This window comes from Schistocerca serialis, chromosome 1 (genome assembly GCF_023864345.2).
Source record: "Schistocerca serialis cubense isolate TAMUIC-IGC-003099 chromosome 1, iqSchSeri2.2, whole genome shotgun sequence".
In the NCBI taxonomy this organism is placed as follows: Eukaryota; Metazoa; Arthropoda; class Insecta; order Orthoptera; family Acrididae; genus Schistocerca; species Schistocerca serialis.
Window position 1 is genome coordinate 748212605 of NC_064638.1, and position 21543 is coordinate 748234147.

Here is a 21543-nt window from a genome sequence, read left to right on the forward strand (position 1 = left end):
TGTAGAAAAAGTACAAGTAACAGTCCATAATATTCACTATCACTGATCACACTGTTTATCAGAGTTTATTAGCAGAAATTAAACATGTCCTAGTGGCACCAATCATGTAGAAAAGGTACAAGTAACAGTCCATAATATTTACTATCACTGATCACACAGTTCATCAGCAGAAATTAAACATTTCTAAGTGTCACACATCATGTTGAAAAGTGCAGGTAACAGTTCATAATATTCACCATCACTAATCAGACAGTTCAAGCATGAACAATAGTTTGAATACACATACAAATGCTTTTACAATGCTCTTACACTAAACATACAAATTCTAATAAACACACAAATGATATCAGATAATTGTCATATTAACTATTACAAATACTCAAATATCAGTAAACCTATAATATTTATGGGTGTCAGTGCAAGCCACTACAAACAAATAAAATAATATTTAGGAGATAGGTGGGTAGGATTAGGAAAGGAAAACACACAAAACACACTCACTCATCTTTCATCCACATTAAGTACTACTGTGTAATTGAATAGTGTTAACTGTGTAAATGCAATTCTGTCAAAATTTGATGTTCATCATGTGTATCAAGTAGTAGTGGCAGCAATGTATAACAGTCAATAATAGTTAAGTCAATGTCATAGTCATCATGTCAAGACCAATGCTTGCCAAGCCAGATCAAAATGTATGGTTGCTGAACAACTGTCAGTGTGCCAAGATATGCAAATACTTCCTCTCTTCAAAAAAAAAGTATATACTGCTTAGTGATTTAATAGTTAGTCAACGTCATAGTCATCATGTCAAGACCAATGTTTGCCAAGCCAGATCAAAATGTACGGTTGCTGAACAACTGTCAGTGAGCCAAGATATGCAAATACTTCCTCTCTCCAAAAAAAAAGTATGTACTGCTTGGTGATTTAACAAAGTGTGTGTATAGACTATCTTCCTTCTACTTTAGTGTTCTAGTCTGCTATCTTCATCCTCCTTGTTCCATATAGACCAACAAAAAAAAAAATGCTCCTCACTTACTTTACCTCTTATCCACCAAAACTCCAATAATCGACAGCATCACATAATCTCAATACTTCAATAACACCTCTTACGTCGATACATATAAATCTTATCATCAATATCATTTACCTTACCTCTTGTCCACAAAAACTCCAATAATCATCAACTTCACATAATCTCAATAATACCTCTTCAATACGTCGATACATATAAACCTTATTGCCAATATCATTTCACTTCCATAACAACTCTTTCCTCTAGTCAGTCTCCTCGAACAAGTACAGATAAAATCCTAATGCAAACCTCATCATCCCATACAATCCGAAGACACACTGTCAACACACAACCTCTGTGTAATCCATCTGACCCAAATCTTCTACTCATTATGAATTATAAACAAAAGAAATGCATACATGACCTCTAACAGACTTAGTTCGAATAACTCTCAGTGATTAAGTACGATTACGGAGTGTGAATGATCATAATATTTCACAGAGTGTACACCACTTCAAGAATTATGGCAAACAGAAGCAAACATGTGGAGTATTTCTTGTATCAAGTGTCACTTCCTATTTCAATTGCTCACGAAGAATGCAGTGTAATAATTGTTAATGGTCTAAACCTAGTAATGGTATGTCATGTCGTTAGCTTCCTTCCTATTAGCATAAAGTTATACAGCTTCCATAAAACCTCCAGCTCATGTGACTTCAACGAAGTTCTTTGTACCAATGTCGTTCGTCGAATTATAGCAGTTCATTTTCTTATCTTAAAAATATAAGGCACTGAGCGTAAGCAAAACAAGCAATAGCGAGTAAATATACCAGTAGAGAACAGAATGTCAACAAGTGGATGCAGCACAATCCTTACAACGAGGCTCTGCCAAGCGAACAATCTATAATTAATACAATAGTGTGACCTAAACTCTCTGTTTGTACACAGTATATCAGCATTTCTATACACCAAATTAAAGAGTAGTTATGACAACAAACAGAAATGTATAAATATGCAATCCATACGCATAGCAGCAAACAGGTCATTAGCATCATATCAGCATAAGCAAATAAATGTTCATATGTCATCTTAATAAGTAAACATGAAGGCGCAAGCAGATAAATCACAAAGTATAACTTACATACCTAACCACATCAGCACAATTAATCAGGTGACAATTATAATTTAAATAAATAAGCACAGCAAACACATAATAAAAAAATATGACATCAGTGAAAAAGCAGTGCAGCCAAGCGATGCATAATATACACAAGTTACAACCCAGTTCATTAATAATCATTGTCAAAATCAATTAACGTACGCAAGCACGTCGCTTCACAAGTAAATTCATAGAACATGAAATTAGCACAAAGTATGAATCACGTAATCGCGAGCAGCAAATTACGTCCAAAGTACGTACCTAAGTGGAAATATGTTACCTGAAAAATGAACTCAATTAACAGTTACCTTTTTTTAGTTTATTAGTTTCTTCTTCGAAATTACATTCTTCCTGAAAATTTCTCGATAGCAAGTCGTCTTAACGTCGGACACGCACAGAATTTACCTGAAGTTCTTAAATATTTTATAGAACCGTATCCTGAAAAATACTGAATGTTAATAACATAATTCATCAAGTCACTATAGCTTTATACTGAATTTAATCGGAGAAATTAAACTGTGTATTTGTTTACGGCTGTCAGTGCATTCGCACTGAGTGCTCGATCAGCTGTAGGCGCGTGACGTAGGAAGCTATTCTTTGCGGTCAACGACTGCCTTGTGCGGCGCGCAGACTTGACTGTTGCTTTGAGTATGTGCCGCCGCCAAAACACAGCGCGGTATCCTTGTATTCTCTGCATGTTTACGTAAACTGTTGGTTTCTCGAAAGTATGTCATTCCACAAAAATTTTTCAAAAGTATATCATTCCACCCCCCCCCCCCCCCCCCATGAACCATGGACCTTGCCGTTGGTGGGGAGGCTTGCGTGCCTCAGCGATACAGATAGCCGTACCATAGGTGCAACCACAACGGAGTAGGTATTAAAATTCATGGAGAAGAAATAAAAACTTTGAGGTTCGCCGATGACATTGTAATTCTGTCAGAGACAGCAAAGGACTTGGAAGAGCAGTTGAATGGAATGGACAGTGTCTTGAAAGGAGGATATAAGATGAACATCAACAAAAGCAAAACAAGGATAATGGAATGTAGTCTAATTAAGTCGGGTGATGCTGAGGGAATTAGATTAGGAAATGAGGCACTTAAAGTAGTAAAGGAGTTTTGCTATTTGGGGAGCAAAATAACTGATGATGGTCGAAGTAGAGAGGATATAAAATGTAGGCTGGCAATGGCAAGGAAAGCGTTTCTGAAGAAGAGAAATTTGTTAACATCCAGTATTGATTTAAGTGTCAGGAAGTCATTTCTGAAAGTATTCGTATGGAGTGTAGCCATGTATGGAAGTGAAACATGGACGATAAATAGTTTGGACAAGAAGAGAATAGAAGCTTTCGAAATGTGGTGCTACAGAAGAATGCTGAAGATTAGATGGGTAGATCACATAACTAATGAGGAAGTATTGAATAGGATTGGGGAGAAGAGAAGTTTGTGGCACAACTTGACCAGAAGAAGGGATCGGTTGGTAGGACATGTTCTGAGGCATCAAGTGATCACCAATTTAGTATTTGAGGGCAGCGTGGAGGGTAAAAATCGTAGAGGGAGACCAAGAGATGAATACACTAAGCAGATTCAGAAGGATGTAGGTTGCAGTAGGTACTGGGAGATGAAAAAGCTTGCACAGGATAGAGTAGCATGGAGAGCTGCATCACACCAGTCTCAGGACTGAAGACCACAACAACAACAACATCATTCCACAAAAATTTTGGAAACTACGAACCTCACGTTTTGTGGTAGGAACAGCATAGTTACGAATAGCGTCTAATTTCTTTGGATCAGGAAGAATACCTTCCGTAGAAATAATGTGACCGAGAAATTTCACCTGAGAACGACCAAATTCAGATTTTTCCAAGTTCTCTGTAATGCCAACTCTTGCAAAATACATAATAATGAATCCAAAATTTTGTTATGCTCACTCCAAGAACGCTTAGCAATAAGAATTTCGTCAACATATGAAATAATGTTGTTACGAAGATAAACAGGTAAAATTTCGTTTAAGCTACGAATGAATGCTGATGAAGATACAGTAAGTCCAAACGGTAATTTCCGAAGTCACTTTTGAGTAAATTAGTCATATCCGGTTATTGTTTACCACTGTCTAGATAGATTGATAGTCGAAGAGTTGTTTTGACAGATCCAAAGAATAGTAAAAGAGTAGGCAGCGGTGCAGAAAACTAAAAGAGAAATAGCACCACTACAGCTCGGGGCCCTATGCTCGCTACGGCACATATTCACTTAGAGTAGTGAATCCCCTGAGGACGTTAATAGCCGCACATAATTTCCAGTTTGTGACTTAGTGGCCAATTTGGTGGAAGTGCGTACATAAATTGATCTAACCATGAACATGAATGTATGTCATTCTTAGAATTTCGGAAGATCTTAAATTTCCGAACAGTCAAAAAGTGTTTATAGTCAAAGTTTTCGCCTCGTGGCGACAAAGACCTACCGCGTCTGTCCCAGTCCGAATGTCGATTATTGTAAAGTTCGCGCGCCTGGCGCTCTCTTGTTGCATCCCGTACATGAAACAAATTACTTTCTTCAAAGCCCTCTGCTATCTGTGATTCTAAATTTCTTCTACTGTCTTTTCCTACGATTTCACCTTCAATTTGTTTGACTTGCTTTCGTAATGCCTCAACTTCCCTTTTAACGCGTTCACTAGATTTTCCCTGATTTTCAACATGTTTATTTATGTTCTGGTACTCTTCGGTTTCTGCGAATGGTAATGGAGCTGTATCATCCGAATCTCTGTCCCCATGTAAACTAAGATTTGTCAATTTATCTGAAATTTCCTCAACTCTTTCCGATAAGTCACCTAAGTGTTCTTTCTGTTTATTTACGTCTTCCGTAAGTGTCGCGACTCGGGTTTCAGTATTGACACATTTGGTAGTTAACTGTTCATATTGTTGTGTTAGATTATTTAATCTGTCATTTGGTACGGATTCTTCGATTCTCTCAAATATTTCTTCCTTATCTTTTGCACGTTGTAAATTTAACTCTGAAAATTTCTGTACTATCACGCGATCTCTTTCTTCCTCTTCTCTATCCTGTTCCCTTTGTCTGATTTCTACTGCAATTAATCTATTATTGTGAGCATTCAAAATTGGTTGTACTTCTTCTCTGATTTCTTTCTTTAATTCATCTTTCATATTTTTGAAACATGTCCCTATTCATGAGTCTAACCGTGTTCCCAATGTTCCCATCTCAGCTCTTATTGTTCCTATTTGTGAGTCCAACCGTGTTTCCATTGTTCCCATATCAGTTTTTAATTCAGATTCCAAAGTTCCCATCTCTGTTTTAATTGTTCCTATTTGTGTTCCCAGTGAGTCTAACCGTGTTTCCATTGTTCCCCTATCTGTTTTTAATTCAGATCGTAAATGCTCCATTGTTCCCATTTGTGAGTCTAACCGAGATCCCAAATTTAATATCACACTCATCAGCTGCTCCATATTAACTTGTTCGAAATTCTTTTCGCCCCTAACACTTCCCGCAAAACCTTCGTCATAGCTGTAAAGCTATCTGTGTTCGATACTATTCCAGAATCTTCTATCGTTAATCTCGTATTCTGTGAATTTTCTGATTGAGAAAAATTTTGAAATGGTTCCGGACTATCTTCCTGACTTATTAAATTGTTTTCCACTTCATTATTCATGATACTGTTTTCCTCTGTTGGCGAGTTCGCCATGTTAACAATATCGTCATTCTCACTATTCATCATTTTTGCCTTTTTCATTGATCGCATAATCATTTACAAAATATACAAAACTCGTCACTGTACGAAAATTACACACAATGACTCTTTATCTCCAACAATACCATTTACATGAAAAGTTTCCCTCAAACACGATTAATCGAACAATTGAAATAATTGCACTAAATTGTCAAACCCGTAGACAAGACAACAATTTAAATTTTGAAAAATAGCATTAGAAGAATGACAATTACCAAATCTACACATGCAATACAGACTACAATTACTAAACTCAAATTACTACAACAATACTACGGTCTACTATTTTTACAATCAGAAGAATTCCAAGGGACGATCCGAAGCAGCGGTCGCCACGTGCATGGGGGCTTAATTAAATAAAATGAGAATATTTTTTGTTTTTAGGAGCTGTATGTCCGATTACGCTGTCTCGTAAACGGTTGGCCCTGACTAGTATTTGTACGCAATCTGACTGCATAGAATAACAACAAACAATGAAAGAAAATTTTCGTTAACACAATTAATTAATTAAGTCCCCAGCAACTATGAAACCTACGAAACCAAAGCACAAATGTAATTGTTCTGTGTGTGGGAGTGTGACTCAACGTACACATCTGGCACAGTTCTTCTTCAACAAGACAAGAAATTTCAAATACCATTTATACTGACGTGATAAAAAAAAATAGAAATACTATAATTGCGTAAGGAAAGCAGAATTACACTCTAATACAAGAACACAAGCCAGATGCTTTGTTGACTGAACCTGTAATGACGCATTATTCAGGACATTGAAATAATGAGAAAAGAAGAAACGGAGTTTGTTACCTCGTTTATATTGATGAAAATCACTCTAATCCTTACAATATATCTCCACACCGACTCTCTACTACCACATCTCAATAAGACTCTTCAGTATCACATCTCAGCAAGCACTGCCTACTAGCACATCTCAAAAAACACTCTCTGCTACGAGTTCTTAACAAGCACTGACTACCACGAGACCTCGACAGGCACTGACTACTACGAGCTCTCCCCAAGCACTGTCTTCTACGAGTTCTCTCCAAGCACTGACTACCACGAGACCTCGACAGGCACTCACTACTACGAGTCCTCGACAGGCACTGACTACTACGAGCTCTCCCCAAGCACTGTGGAGGAGGCTTAATAATACTCTTTGGCGCAATCTCTGGCGCAGTGGCTCAGTGTAGCCACCTTTCACAGTTTACGAGTGACAATTGGAGAGGGTTTCTACAGAACAAGGGGTTAGACAAATACTGATTTCGAAGTACCATCCGAAGGGGAATTATGTTGGGCGTAGTTTTCGGGCCTATCTCGGTTTTCGCTCGCGTAGGTGGTGCCAGACCGTGTGCAGACTGAAAAGTTAGATTGTATGGAAGCCTTTGAATGAACAATGAAAGATTTGGCAACATGAAAACTGGTTACTTGCTGTGTGAATTTGCTGTTTGACAACCCAGAGGTTAACAAATAGTGTAAAGCTACTGTATAGCAAGTGCGATATAGTCTCGTGTGCATAAAGCAAGACAAACTCGGATAAATTTATCCACCAGAGTAACAAAAGGAACTCTTGGGTTAGAAATTCGCTCAAATCTGCGAGTATAAAGTCGGTGATTTAGTCCTAGTGCATCGAGTAATCTGTACGTGCTACAAGGCAACGTTTGCACCTCATTGTATTCAGAAATTTGCCTGAACAGGATGGCTGAGATTAGCGTCATCTTGGTTCAGGAATCAGTAACTGCCTCCCTACGAATTCATCAATTTGTTCAGCTGATCGCTTCTCTATGGGTTTGGCTCCTGAACAAATTTCGTGGTTGGCTTTTAAGTCCTTGATCCCACGACTTCCCTTGTTACTAAAAAGGTAAATTCTTACTAAGAAGATAAATTCTTATGGATGAGACCCTTTGAGATCATATGAATCCACCACTCATGACCACTTCTAATTAGCTTTACCAGTTCAGGGAGAATAGAAAATTTATATCTACCTCAGGATATGAAACAGTTCTACAAATAATCAAACATGTGAAGCACGAGTCGTGTCTGATACGACCGTATGTAATTTGGTGTTTAGCTTACCCTTACTGTTTATGTTTGTGTCAGCAAGTAAGACGTTTATTTATTTTTTTTTATTTTAGAACAAGATGACCCATGACTGTAGGTGGCGACTCCACATTTTGTTTCATTGAGCTATGCGTTTTCATAGGTGAACTACACTTTAGAATTAGGATGCGAGGAGTCAAGGTAGTTGCTTTCCTTGAAGTTGTTATCTGCATGCAGCGCTGATCAACTGCAACTGCAGTGTATTTGCCAGTGGTTTTCTATCTGATCCTGATCGGACATGATTGTGCCCTATATTACTTCTTGAAATTTCAAGGATATACTCAGTGCAGAATTTTCCTGTGAAGGACTGATAGCATTGGCAGTACAAAAGCCACTACTGCCCGGGTCCAGCTTGCAACCATGTAACAAAATAGTTAGTGCGGGTCTTCCCGTTTACAAAGAATACCATATATACCAAGATGTATGGTTATAAAGTCATAGTTTGTCGACCGGTGTGGCAGAGCGGTTCTAGGCGCTTCAGTCTGGAACCGCGCGACCGCTACGGTCACAGATTCGAATCCTGCCTCGGTCATGGATGTGTGTGTGATGTCCTTAGGTTAGTTAGGTTTACGTAGTTCTAAGTCCTAGGGCACTGATGACCTCAGATATTAAGTCCCATAGTGCTCAGAGCCGTTTGAACCATTTGAAAGAAATAGTTTAGTTTTGTCTGATTCATCTTTCCAGTTAGATTTGATTTACTATGACCAAGTTTAGTCAGGTAAACGCGTAATTTATTTTGCATGCGTTATGGCTAGATCATTTCTGTCAACAAACTGTCGGGCTATGTAATGTTACAAGTACTCACTGCGTCTCATGTCATGCTGGTGCGCATGTGTTAACTGTAGCGCCAGTTTTAAAGTGCTTGAAGCTTCCTGTATTTGGACGACTTGGTTCGCCGTGTGAGGTTAGTGGATTGAAGACTCTTAGAAGTATACACATGGTGAACTTGCGAAAGCTCTCATATGGGACGTATTGAATCACTTGGCATATAACTTAAACATGCGTTTCCACCGCGCCGCAGAGGCGATTACAACCAGGCAATGTGCTGTGTGTGTTGGCTGTTTCGACAGATTGGTCGTACTGTGTTTACCTAGCTGCCGTTAAAGTCACGAAGAAAATGACTGCGAGAGGCGAACTGTTAACACTTTGGCGTCCTCAACGTCTCGTACAAGTTTATTCGCTCGGCGCGGCAGCGCTAGTTCGGATTACTTGGCTTGTCGCCGGCCGCTTGTCACCTTTCCGTTCATGACAAGCTTCAAACACATTGACTTCTGCGCGCTTTAATTTTCCTGAAATCCTCTATTTTGCTGTATCGTTCCACAAACTCGAATTTTCTTTTCAAGTAACTTCTCTACACGTTCTATACTGTTATAAACCATCCATGCAGAGATGACGCCACTTTCCATCAGAAGATGTCAATAGTTCCATCACTGTTTTTGCTAAAGGCTGTCCAGCGCAGGAATATATCTTGAATGAGGAAATGTATCCCGTACTCGAATCACACAGCATCCGAATGAGTATGCCGTATTTCGTATTTTTCGACGGATTGTAAACTTTAAAATTTAACCGTCCACGCCACGATATCATTCCTTCACCAATTGAGATGATTTGACTTGGATTAAACATTGCTTTAAACTTTTTGGAAAAATAATTAATTACGAATTGCACTTTGATAAGCCTGTCTGCATTATCCAGTTTATTATTGCTGTCGGAAAAATGTAAAAATGATAATATTTGTCTGAATCGGTTGCAGGACATCGTTTTGCGAAATACCGGTGTGTCTATCAACGGATTCATTGACCAAAATCATCGATTCATGCTTTTTTTACAATTCCCATAAGAATAGCAAGCCCAAACCATTTTCTAAGTTCGGGTCTCGTAACGCTGACAAATTTGGCATTTTTTAATCCACTTTCCTTCTATTGCAATTTTGGCTGTAGTAATTGTTGGTTTTGTTGCTAATATGTTCAATTAGATCGTTCCCATTATATAATTCTACGATATCCTCGACGCTCTGTGTATCTTTGGGAAATATATTTGGACCCAGGGATTCTCCAGATTTATTATTGGTCCTCGGTAAATCAAAGTCTGACCGTTATACACTGTCTTCTTCGTCTGATTCAGTCGAATCAGTTGGCAACGGTAGCGTTCGCCGAATTCTTCTTGGTTATTTCACTATCTTCGTACGATTCTGCTTCACTTTCATTTTTTGAAGTCCAATGTCTTATTCCCAATCGACAGAGTCGTCCAGAACGTCATTCATCGTAAATAATCCTATTGTCTCTTTCGTCCGCCATGATGAAAGGGCACAAGCACTTATAAAAACAAAAAAACTTGCTGTTGTGTGTAACTTATTGTTACTTAAACAAAACACCAACAGAATACAAAAGATACATAGGTGCTGTCGCCGGCCACTGCGCGATACTATGCTCATGACAACACTGTGGTGTCGCCGGCCGCTGAGCGATACTACGCACACGACACCACAGTGGTGTCGCCAGCCGTTGACCGCTATTTCGCGCACGACACCACTGTGGTGTCGCCGGACGGCATAGTGTTAATTCACATCTCCGTGACGAATGAGAAAGCGACATGGAAATATTTTGAACTGTCTTCGTTCCTGGCTGCAGGCCATCTCCTACAGGGCGTTTAATGTTTAACCCTAGTAGAGTACACCACTGAAATTGTCACACAAAGTGAACACCAAGTTCACAGTCTGGAGAAATTGCCTGTATATAGAATATTTTATTTCACCACTGTCATGTACCATACTTATTCAATCACTGTTCATCCAAAATTCGAGACTAAGTGAGAACTACTATGGAAGCTTTTCAGTGATGAAACTTGAAAGTGATCTGGATGTAAAGACTTCTACAGTTTAATTAGACGAAGATGGTATTCATTTAATAAAATGTACACATTACACAAAAATATTTTGAGGTATTCTTAACTGTTCATAAATCGATTAACTCATAATTTCCACTCTCTTGGAATAGGGTCTATAATGGCATAGATAATTGGCATGCTTCTTCTGTTAGGGCCGCTGTGTACCAATAATGACTATTCTTACTGTGGATGGCTGTATTTTCTCTACTGCTGTCTGGAATTCGCCAGACTTATCAGCTTCGCCATGTCCATAACTGCTGCAGGAGCACCAGCTTTAGCATCACTTTCGTACGAAAGTCACTTATGTCGCTTTCATGATTGATTTCTTCCAACAATACTTCCCGTATAATATTCTTGTTAATAAAACGACATTCCTAGGTGCCATTTGTACTTCACACTCAGCGACAGAACAATTACATAATGTGTACTCCAGGGTCACAGTAATCCTTCAAAAAATATTTCTGTCAAATTACATAACAATGTCTCACAACTTCAAACGTCCGTCCTCTATTATAGTCCGATTAAAATTACTTGATAAGTGAACTTCACGCGTTGAAGTTGGTTTTCTCCAGTCAAAACGCTCAACGTCACATCCGAAGCGTTTGCCGTTGCCAAACTGCCACAACAATTGCTCATTTCACTCCCAGTTCGTTGTACGGCTCTCTTTATTGGCGTGTTTGGATCCCGAATCCTGGGTCTGGCCCTTTTATTCTGTATTTCGTCACACATGATAAGCACACCAAAACACAACACACACACACTCCAGTGATGCCAACGAAGTACACACTTTTTGTACACAGCACTAACCAAACGCTACTCGATACTACTGCACAACATGTGATTGAACGTCATTTATAGTTGTTTTAATCGAAGAGATCGGCTTACCTTGGATAAGCTTCACACGATATTACGTGAAGCCTCATTTCTGAAGGTTGTCAATGAATCGTTGCGACTGGCACACTAGTGTGCCAACCGGTACTAATCATCGGTTGGTAATGGAGCGTCCCATGTAGCCAGTGTGAGGATAATTTCAGATAACCAAGGACAGCGAAAAATTACAGTGTGCTTTTGCCGCTAAAACTAAAATTTTGCTGCAGAAGATGGCTATGCAAACAATCATTTGAAATTTTCCTATCTTGAGTTTGCTCGTAAATGTTAGCCTTAAATGAAAAAAGCGATCGTGGTTTTAGTAGCGCCATAGACTGCTGATCGCCGTTTTCTGAGATACATTGAGCGTCACGAGGCTGTGGTTACTTTAGTCCATGAGTTTAAATTCAGGGTTGAGGTGTACAAGGAACCCGATGCTAATTTAAAATATAACTTATTTCATGATACACTTGTACGAGAATTTGAAAACTGTTTCCCCAAGAAAGTAATTAAATCTAATTATAAGAAACCATGCAAAAATCGTGGCTTACTAAAGGAATAAAAATACCTTGTAGCCACAAAAGGGAACTGTATCTAACAACAAGAAAGAGTAATGACCCAGAAACAGCCAAATATTATAAAAACTACTGTGCTACATTAAGAAAGGTTATTAAAAAGTCCAGAAGTATGTGCATCATGTCTGAGATTAATACCTCTGATAAAAAAATCGAAACAATTTGCAATATTATTACAAGGGAGACAAGGCAACCAAGAGCACAGGATGACGGCATTACCATCAAAGTGAACGGAAACTTGACAAACAACAAGCCCGAAGTCGAAACATTTTGAATAATCATTTTTTAAATGTTGTAGAGAAAATAGGATCTAAATGTTCATTAGAATAAGCAAGGCAGTTAATAGAAGAGAATTACTGGAAGACGTCCCGCTCCCTACAAGACAACGCATGTGGTTCCAACATGACGGGGCGTCGGCACATTTCAGTCGTCGTGTGCGTCGATTCCTGGACCGACGGTTCCCAGAAACGTGGATTGGCAGAGGTGGTCCTGTACTATGGCCTGCTCGATCCTCAGATGTGTCCCCTCTGGACTTTTTTGTTTATGCAACTCCTGTAGCATCAGAAGAGGATCTGGTTGCCCGGATAGTAGCAGCAGCAGGAACAATTCAGGATACTCCCGGGGTTTTTGACCGTGTCCGATAGAACATGATCCGACAGATAACCTTTGTTTAGATGTCAATGGAGGCATTTTTCAAAACTACTGTAATTGAAATTGGGTTGTGTTAATGTGTTGTCTCTTGGTCATAAAAAGAATGGAAAAGTGTTTGTTGGTTTAATTAATTTGCCGCCAGAGAAATCTTCCTCTACCGGTTTAAATACTCCTCATAGGAAAAAATGGCATTAGGGAAAAATATTTGTTTTGATGTCCCCTACAACCGTCCAGAGTTTGTCAGTTTAAATACTTTTCACCCTGTATAAGAATCATACGCTGTACATTAGAAGTTATATTCATCAATTTAGATATCCTCCCTTAATTACAGGGGGTCAGAAAAAATAAACTGAGATATTCTATCATCATTGCGTCTTCTAACACAGACAACTACACTCAGCAATATCTCTATCAACTCTACAGGAAAGAGATGTATTATCTACAAGGAATAGTGGCATTTGAACGAAGGAAAGATATAGGATTTTATGCCCAAATTTCGTCTGAAATGCATCGTAACACAATCAAGCCAACATTTCGTTTTACTTGATGTGTTTATGTATGCTTATGGTGCTACCTAAATGTGCGTTGTCACTCGGCTTAAAGAGTTCCATCGTGTATATTTTTACTCCTCCCCTCGTACCTTTGTACAGGAGGCTGTTCCATTTCCACCTTGTGCTCCTCATGTTGTTGTTTTCGCTGGAGTTAATTTCTTAATTGTTCTACTTACCGCATCTTTTATCAGTAACTGTCTTCAGGTACTATACTGATGTAAAGTTCTGATTCTCTTATTTACAATTCTTACTACAACTTCTAGTAACCAATGTACATACCCGGAGAACCATATTCCAGGCGTAGGCGTTTTCGCTTGTACGTTTAAAACCTTTAAAATGCCATTTGATAAACTCATTCGTTATGGTATTACATATTTTCTTTACCTCATAAATTTATTCACGTACTTTAATCTCCAAAAAACTGAGCCATTCCACATACATTATTTCGGCAATTTTTAAGCTGATTAAAAGACGCAGTCTCTGGCCGCTAGATAGCGATAACTTTTGTGACAACGACAAAAGGTAGCGAGGCTAGAGATGATTACAAATGAGCAAGCCAAACCGCACTAATTAATTGGTGTGGTGGAAATGTTCTTGTAAGTATGATGACAGCAATATTCATGATTTTCAGATTCAGCTCGCGGGTTTTCTGTCTTATAATGACATTTTCTCTTTGTCTGAAAGACAAAAGTATCATCAACAAACGGAAAAGGGGAATGGCTTTTAGGAAGGAAGTTTACCTCTACACTAGCTCGTAAGGTAATGCTAGATGGAACCTCTAATTTAAATGTAAAAAATACGTAAGATTTAAAAAACTTTAATCCTTCGTCAAAATGTCTGTATATAAAGCTTGTTTCCAACAATTTTGTAATTAGCTTTAAGTTTCATGTGTTTGTATACGTATGCAAATGTTCTACGTGAAAGTGCAAACATGACTGATCAAAACGCGTGAATCAGAAAAAATCATGACGCAGTAAAGTGGTAAAGTGCAACACAATTAAAGTGTTACGTACCTGAAATCAGCGAGGCACCCACCTACCGAAAAATTTATGTGCTCTGCATCATCAAAAGTACGCTCTTCGAGAGCACAAATTTTATCTGCAAACTAGGAGAAGGAGTCCATTGAATAACGACGCCAAGACCTACTAGCGGAACAGTAAGGCGTTGATGGCGAGGGCATGCGTTACTCACCTCAGATAGTGGGATAATTACATCGGGCGTGGATGTTCCGGCGGGTTCTTAAGGCGACGCTGCCGTCGGAGTCTGCGTATTACATAGGCAACATTAAGAAGAACCGGTCTCGGACTCCGCGCTGTTGCAAGAGCAGTTGGTGTGCGGGCTCGCACGGTACCATGAACGAGTAAAGGCAGTGAGACGACTACTCAAACGATGAATAAAAACTGGCCGTGGCCAGGTATACTGCAAGTGACAGTCAAACCCAGAAGTGTACCCAACCAGTGGCGCCAACAAGAACAATCGATTTTTTCCTTTCTCCTGCAGTCAATAAAGACCTTGTGTAATCCCACAAAATTAATCGCGAAATTTACAAAACTTAATAAAGAAAGAACGAGAAATAAAAATGACCTTTACTAGTTTTTCTTATCTACTGAACCGAGAAAGGGTAGTGAAGATTTCACGTATTTATATGTCTAGGTACTTTTTCAAATATGTATCAGGTGGAGTGTAAAACTGTAACGAAACATCACACTATCACAAGAATTGGATAATCAATTTTGTAATTAATATCTGATTCTCTTTCGTTTATTTTTGTCTTAATGGTAGAAAGCAATATTTAGAGTTAAGTTATGATCAAAGAGATTCCCATCATAATTAATTAAACATATCACCAGATGTTCTGAGAGAACCGATTAAGATAATAAAAGGCCGAAAAATAAGGGCTCTGCCCGTATGACATTAGTGATGATTACACACTGCCTCCCCCGAAATATCTGCATTTGTAAATTTTTTGTGATAACCAAAAACTTCATCTAAGGAAAATGAGCAACTGTCTGTAAGTACTGTGTGCTGCATATCGTTGTAAACATCACACAGTATGAGGCAGATGTGGCAGTTATTTCTAAGTTGATTCAAAGACGCGCTTTCTGGTCGCTAGATAGCGATAACATCTGTGACAACGATAAAATACAGCGAGCAAGCGATGATTATTAATGAACAATTCAGCACGGACTAATTAATTGGTAGCTGTCTGTCTGTGTCGAGATCTGAAAGGAACTAGATGCATGTGTAAAAAATTTATGCACGCGGAGTATTATTAACCTTTTGGATGTATTACGTATAAAGGTTGTGTGTGAAAATAAGTCCAGCACAGTTCTAAAAAGTTGTTTGAATATTTATTCATTAGTCCAAGAAAGTCTATTGTAACAAATGTTTGGATGATCGTGACGACCTGCAGGGACACCAGTACTAAAGGAGGGGAACACCGACATGTCTCTGCAGCCTTCAAAAAGTATAAGAAATGGACATAAGAATATTTTTAACTTTTATATCTATGTATTCATATCGAAAACTTATTAATCATGTTTTCTGCATTAGAGACGGTGACTTCAGATAACCTAAACCCTCCTTTATGCAGAATAATCTTATAAAATCATTTATCCATGTTGTGTACATAGTTCCGCGTAGTCAGCGCGTACACAACTTTCCCAATAGAGTGCGCCCCGCTAAGCACAACAGCGCAGGCGCAGCGCTCGTCCGTCTCCACACTACAAGATGGCACTGTCTTAGAGACGGACCAAATTCTGCTTCTGCCGATCCGTGTATTAATATGTAATGCAGCCAGTGAGATTGCTGCTAACGTAGAAACTTTTCTCCTCGCGGATCACACTCCCGCGGTGATACCTGAATGCTCGAGGTATTATAATGAGTGTACAGACCTCTGATTAGTCAGTCTGCAATTAGTCTGCATAAGTCTGTAGTCAAGTTTCAGTCTGCGCCTAATAAGATTATCATATTCCTGTACATAGCCAAGAATATAAATGAATAGACACTTTGTCAAGTATCAGAGATATGTGAGAATAAGATTAATGTACCAAGACCAAAGGAATTTCAGATTGTCAATTGTAAATAGCATCCAGAACCAAGTTAAGTAATTTTTATGCTGGTTATTACCTTAATGAATGTGTTTGAAAATTAATCATGATCTGTTTAAAGTTGGTCACCATCAATCTGCTACTCTAAGCGTGCAAGTGGCATTTCTATCGTCTAATGGCAGAAGATAAACACACCATGATAAGACCACGAGACATATTTCTGACACTCGCCTACTTCGTTAGAGCGACAAGTCAAATAATCCGATGGTGTGTGTACCGAAGGTCTTACAGTACGCACACCACAATCTTATCATTTACAAATCCTTTTTCCCAATAATTTTCCTTCAAATGGTGACCGAACAGTGACCGTGATTACCAAAAATTTTATGTGTAAGTACAGTAAAAATTAGAATGCAGTATTGGACATTAACATTGTATCAATAATTATCTTTTGTTACATCTTTATGGTATATGAGGAAGAATGATGGAAAAGCCAATTAATAATTACTAGGAAATAAATATTTAACAAAATTCAAATACACTGGAAATAACCTATGAAACGTGAACAAGACAACGTTCAAGGTATGATCAAGAGTATTGTTGAATTTTGTGCATATGAGAGCAATTCCACCACGAACCTGTACTTTGTTCAATTTCCGAACCTTTGTAGCAAACAAGAAGGCTAACCTTGTAATGTGTATTCTTGTAGTGTTTGTTAATCAATAATATCACAATTACCTACAATATTGTGACAAGGTAACAGTAATTTTGTAAAGATGCAAAAAAAGTATTCTGTAAAAATTTAACATTTTTGATCAAATATTACGTGTGTAAGTCAAAAATGGAACCCAACAACAAGCAAAAAATAAGTATGAATAATAGTGAAAATGTCAGAGTATCGACAAATTTTCCAATAATGGATGACAATAATGAATCACAAGAATGTGGTAATTCGCCAAATATTGTTAATATTCAGTTAAACTCTATTATTATCACTGAATCACACATGCATTTTGGGGACAATACGTGCCTCACACTTGATGAGACCTGTCCTCATTCAATGTTGGAATTTTTATAGAATCAAAGAAGTAATGAAACTGACCATGGGAATTTTCGCAACTCAGTTTTGAGTGAACGAAGCGAGCTCGCAAGAACGAGTAATGTGGAATGATCAATACATAATGGTAGGAATGAGATGGACAGCAACCCAATACTGCAACAATATTAGAAATGGGTTCAGAAATATCCAACGTGTGTACAGGAATGACCAATGTGCGTTCAGAAATTGCTGGCATACGTTCAGATAACAAAAAAATAAGTACTGAAATTGCCGGGGTACAATCAGATTGTAATGCCGAAAATACATATCCTCCTATGTCCATCTATTGTACTATAAATTTTTTTCCTTATTTTGTTACCTGAAGAAATGGCATTTCTGTGTCTTTATATATTGTAATTGTTTTACAATTTGTGTATATATATATATATATATATATATATATATATATATATATATATATGCATTTATGCCGATGTATAATTGGTTTGTTTTGTAAATATTATTTGTATTTTTACACTGGGTCTTGCCTAGGGAAATCTATGCTATCGAACAATTACATCAATAGGTCGAGTGGAGAATCAAAGTATTTAGGATCTTGGGTAGTGTTAACTCTGCTGCGTGGAGTGCGGGCAGATCAGAGTCTGGCTGGAGTAGGGCGGTGGAGCAGGTGTGTTGAGTGATGCTCCCGTGAGTTGCTGCGCTTCCGGGGTTTGGCAGCATGTAATTGTGCTCGACTTGCTATGATACTTTCTGACATTTATTTATTTATCTTACAGCTTGAAACGTATTTAACATGCATGGGCAATGTTATAATAATTACATTTAGATTATTGATACACAATATAAATAGGTTACATGCTATTACGTAAAAGATCACTTAAGTATATTTAACATAGCATTCCTGAGGTCAAATCATGTCAGCACCATACTGTATGGGCACTTCAATATAAGCCATTTTTTAACTCGTTTTTAAAAATTCTACCAGAAAGCTGTTTCAGGTTGTTTGGCAGAGAATTATAAAATATTGCTCCCTTAATGAATGGGGTATTTGTTGTTAGATTCAATCGTCTGCTCACCATATGAAAGTCTGATTTGTGTCTTGTATTGTAATCATGGATTTCCGTATTCCTGTTTGTCACTTTTTTGTCTTTTTTCACTAATAATATTGATTGAAACATATATACTGCATAGATAGTCATAATATTAAACTTAATAAACAGGTTTTTACATGATGTTCTGGGTCTTACTTTTGCCATAGTTCTTATTACTCTTTTCTGCAATACAAATACCCTTTGTATATTGTATTGGCTACACCCACCCCACAATACAATTCCATAAGATAGATGGGGATACACCAACCCAAAATACGCTATTTTTATTGCTTTGATATCTAAATATTGAACTAATCTCCTTAGTAAATACAGACTAGATGTTATTTTACCACAGACATGATCTATTTGCTGGTTCCACGAAAGTCTGTCATCTATATATATCCCCAGAAATTTACATTCTGAACAGATATTTTCCTGAATATCCTCATTTACAACAGTATTTTTATTTGAGCCACTTGCCTTAAAATAAATTAAATTAGTTTTGTTAATATTGACCCTCAGATTTTCTTTTTCAAAATATGTTTGGGCTTTTTCAACTAAATTCTGTACCACTGAATTTAGGTCATCATTACTATGTGCCCAGCAAACCCCAGAGGTGTCATCAGCATACATAGTAATACGATGACTGGTGTCTAATACTTTTGGGAAATCATTCACGTAGCAAATAAACAAGAAGGGGCCCAAGATAGAGCCTTGTGGCACACCAAAATTTATATTTCTTATCTTTGATCTTCTTTTTTCGATTACCTCTCCATTATCATACACAACTTTTGTGCATTGTTGTCTATCTTTAAGGTAAGATTCTATTAAAAGCAACAGTTTCCCACTGGCACCATTACAAGCAAGTTTACTTAAAAGAGCGCCATGATGGACTCTGTCAAACGCTTTGGAAACATCTAAAAACACTCCTGCTGTTTCATAACCCTCATTTATTTTCTCCATCAGACAGTGTACAAACTGTACTCCTGCAGATATGGTGCTCCGACTACTTCTAAAGCCATGTTGGAAATCTCCTATTAAGTTATTCATATTATAGTGCTTGATTAAGATTTCTAGCATTATTTTTTCAATTAATTTACCAAACACTGAGGTTAAGGCAACTGGTCTGTAGTTCTGTGGTTGTTTTCTTTCCCCTTTTTTATATAAAGGTTTAACTATAGCAAGTTTCAGTTTCTTCGGAAACACACCTTCTTCAAGTACACAATTCATTAGATGGACTAATGGTCTGGCTAACTCACCCTTGCATTTTTTTAGTAGAAAAGGAGAAAATTCGTCCCATCCAGCTGATCTTTTATTTTTTAGGCTGTCAATTAGCTGTGTTACATCCTTGATTGTTGCTGTAGGTAGCTTACAAGAGTCCCGTTCCTTTTCCTTGTCATATTTAAACTGCCTCTCCTGTTTCATGCACGTATCATTTTCAATAGCATCTATAAAGTAATCATTAAATATCTTGCTAACTATATAAGGATCAGAAAAATTATCATTATGTATACTTAACTTTATATTATTAATTTTAGTTTTTGAATCAGTGTTCCTCATATCATTAACTACTGCCCAGCATGACTTTGAGACACAGTCAGAATTTCTGATCTGTTTACTAATATGTTCTACTTTCATTCTCCTTACTTCCTTGCGATACTCATATTTTTTATAATCCTCTTTATATGAATCAAGACTGGTTTCTCTGTGTAGCTTATACATATACTCCATTCCTTCTTTGAGTCTTTTCGTTTTTTCATCCAGTTTTTCATGTTTGACTACTGGAGGTTTATTTTTATTTACATTGATCTTCTTTGCTGTTACAAATACTTCCCATTTGCTGTCAACTCCCCTTACCCTGTAAACTGATTCCCAAGATTCTTGACCCAAAGTTTTCTTTAGCAAGGTGATGTTGTATTCAGAAAATAATTTTCTATTCTCGTATTTTTTGTTTTGTTTGTATTTATTAAGACAACCAGTCACTAATAATTATCCTAGATGATCAGATATGTGCCCGTTTACAGTCTGTGCTGACACAACAATTTCATAATTGGTCATTACATGATCTATGGAACTGCTGCTTGACTCAGTTATTCTAGTGGGCACATGACCAAATAGGTCTTTAATATCATAGGATCGTATGCAGTCTTGTAAACCTTTGCATTCCTGGCTGTCGCTTAGTGTGTTTATATTAAAGTCTCCTAACATTATAATCTTTACTGTATTGCCACCCTTACTTAGCTTCCCCAATACACTATCCAGTGCTTCCAGGAAAACCTCGAGATTACCAGAAGGGGATCGATATATACCTACCACAATAAGTGGGACGGATACAATCATTAACTTAATTATCACTGCTTCAAAATCTTTCTCAAGACAATAATCATTAACCCATGATACTTTTTCTACAGAGCTTATTAGGTTACATTTCCTTACGTAAGTAGCAACACCCCCTCCTTTATGTTCTGTTCTACAGAAAAACGATGTAAGATTATACTCCTGTAACTTATAATATTGAATATTATGGTCAGCTTTTTGATGCTCTGTAACCACGATTACATGTGGAGCTAGATCTGTAACTAAGGCCTCAAAAACATCGATTTTGTTACCCAAGCCTTCGACATTATAATGTAAAAACGATACATTAGTACAATCATGAGAGGATATATCCTTGTCAAGGTTAATGTTATCACACAAATTGATAGTTTCTAAATTAGGAACACTGAGCGACTTTGTTATCCTAAAAAATCAACAGTTTTGACATTGCAGTGAGGAATTATTTCCGTTTGTTTGCTCTGCAGGCAAGGTTTCGCGG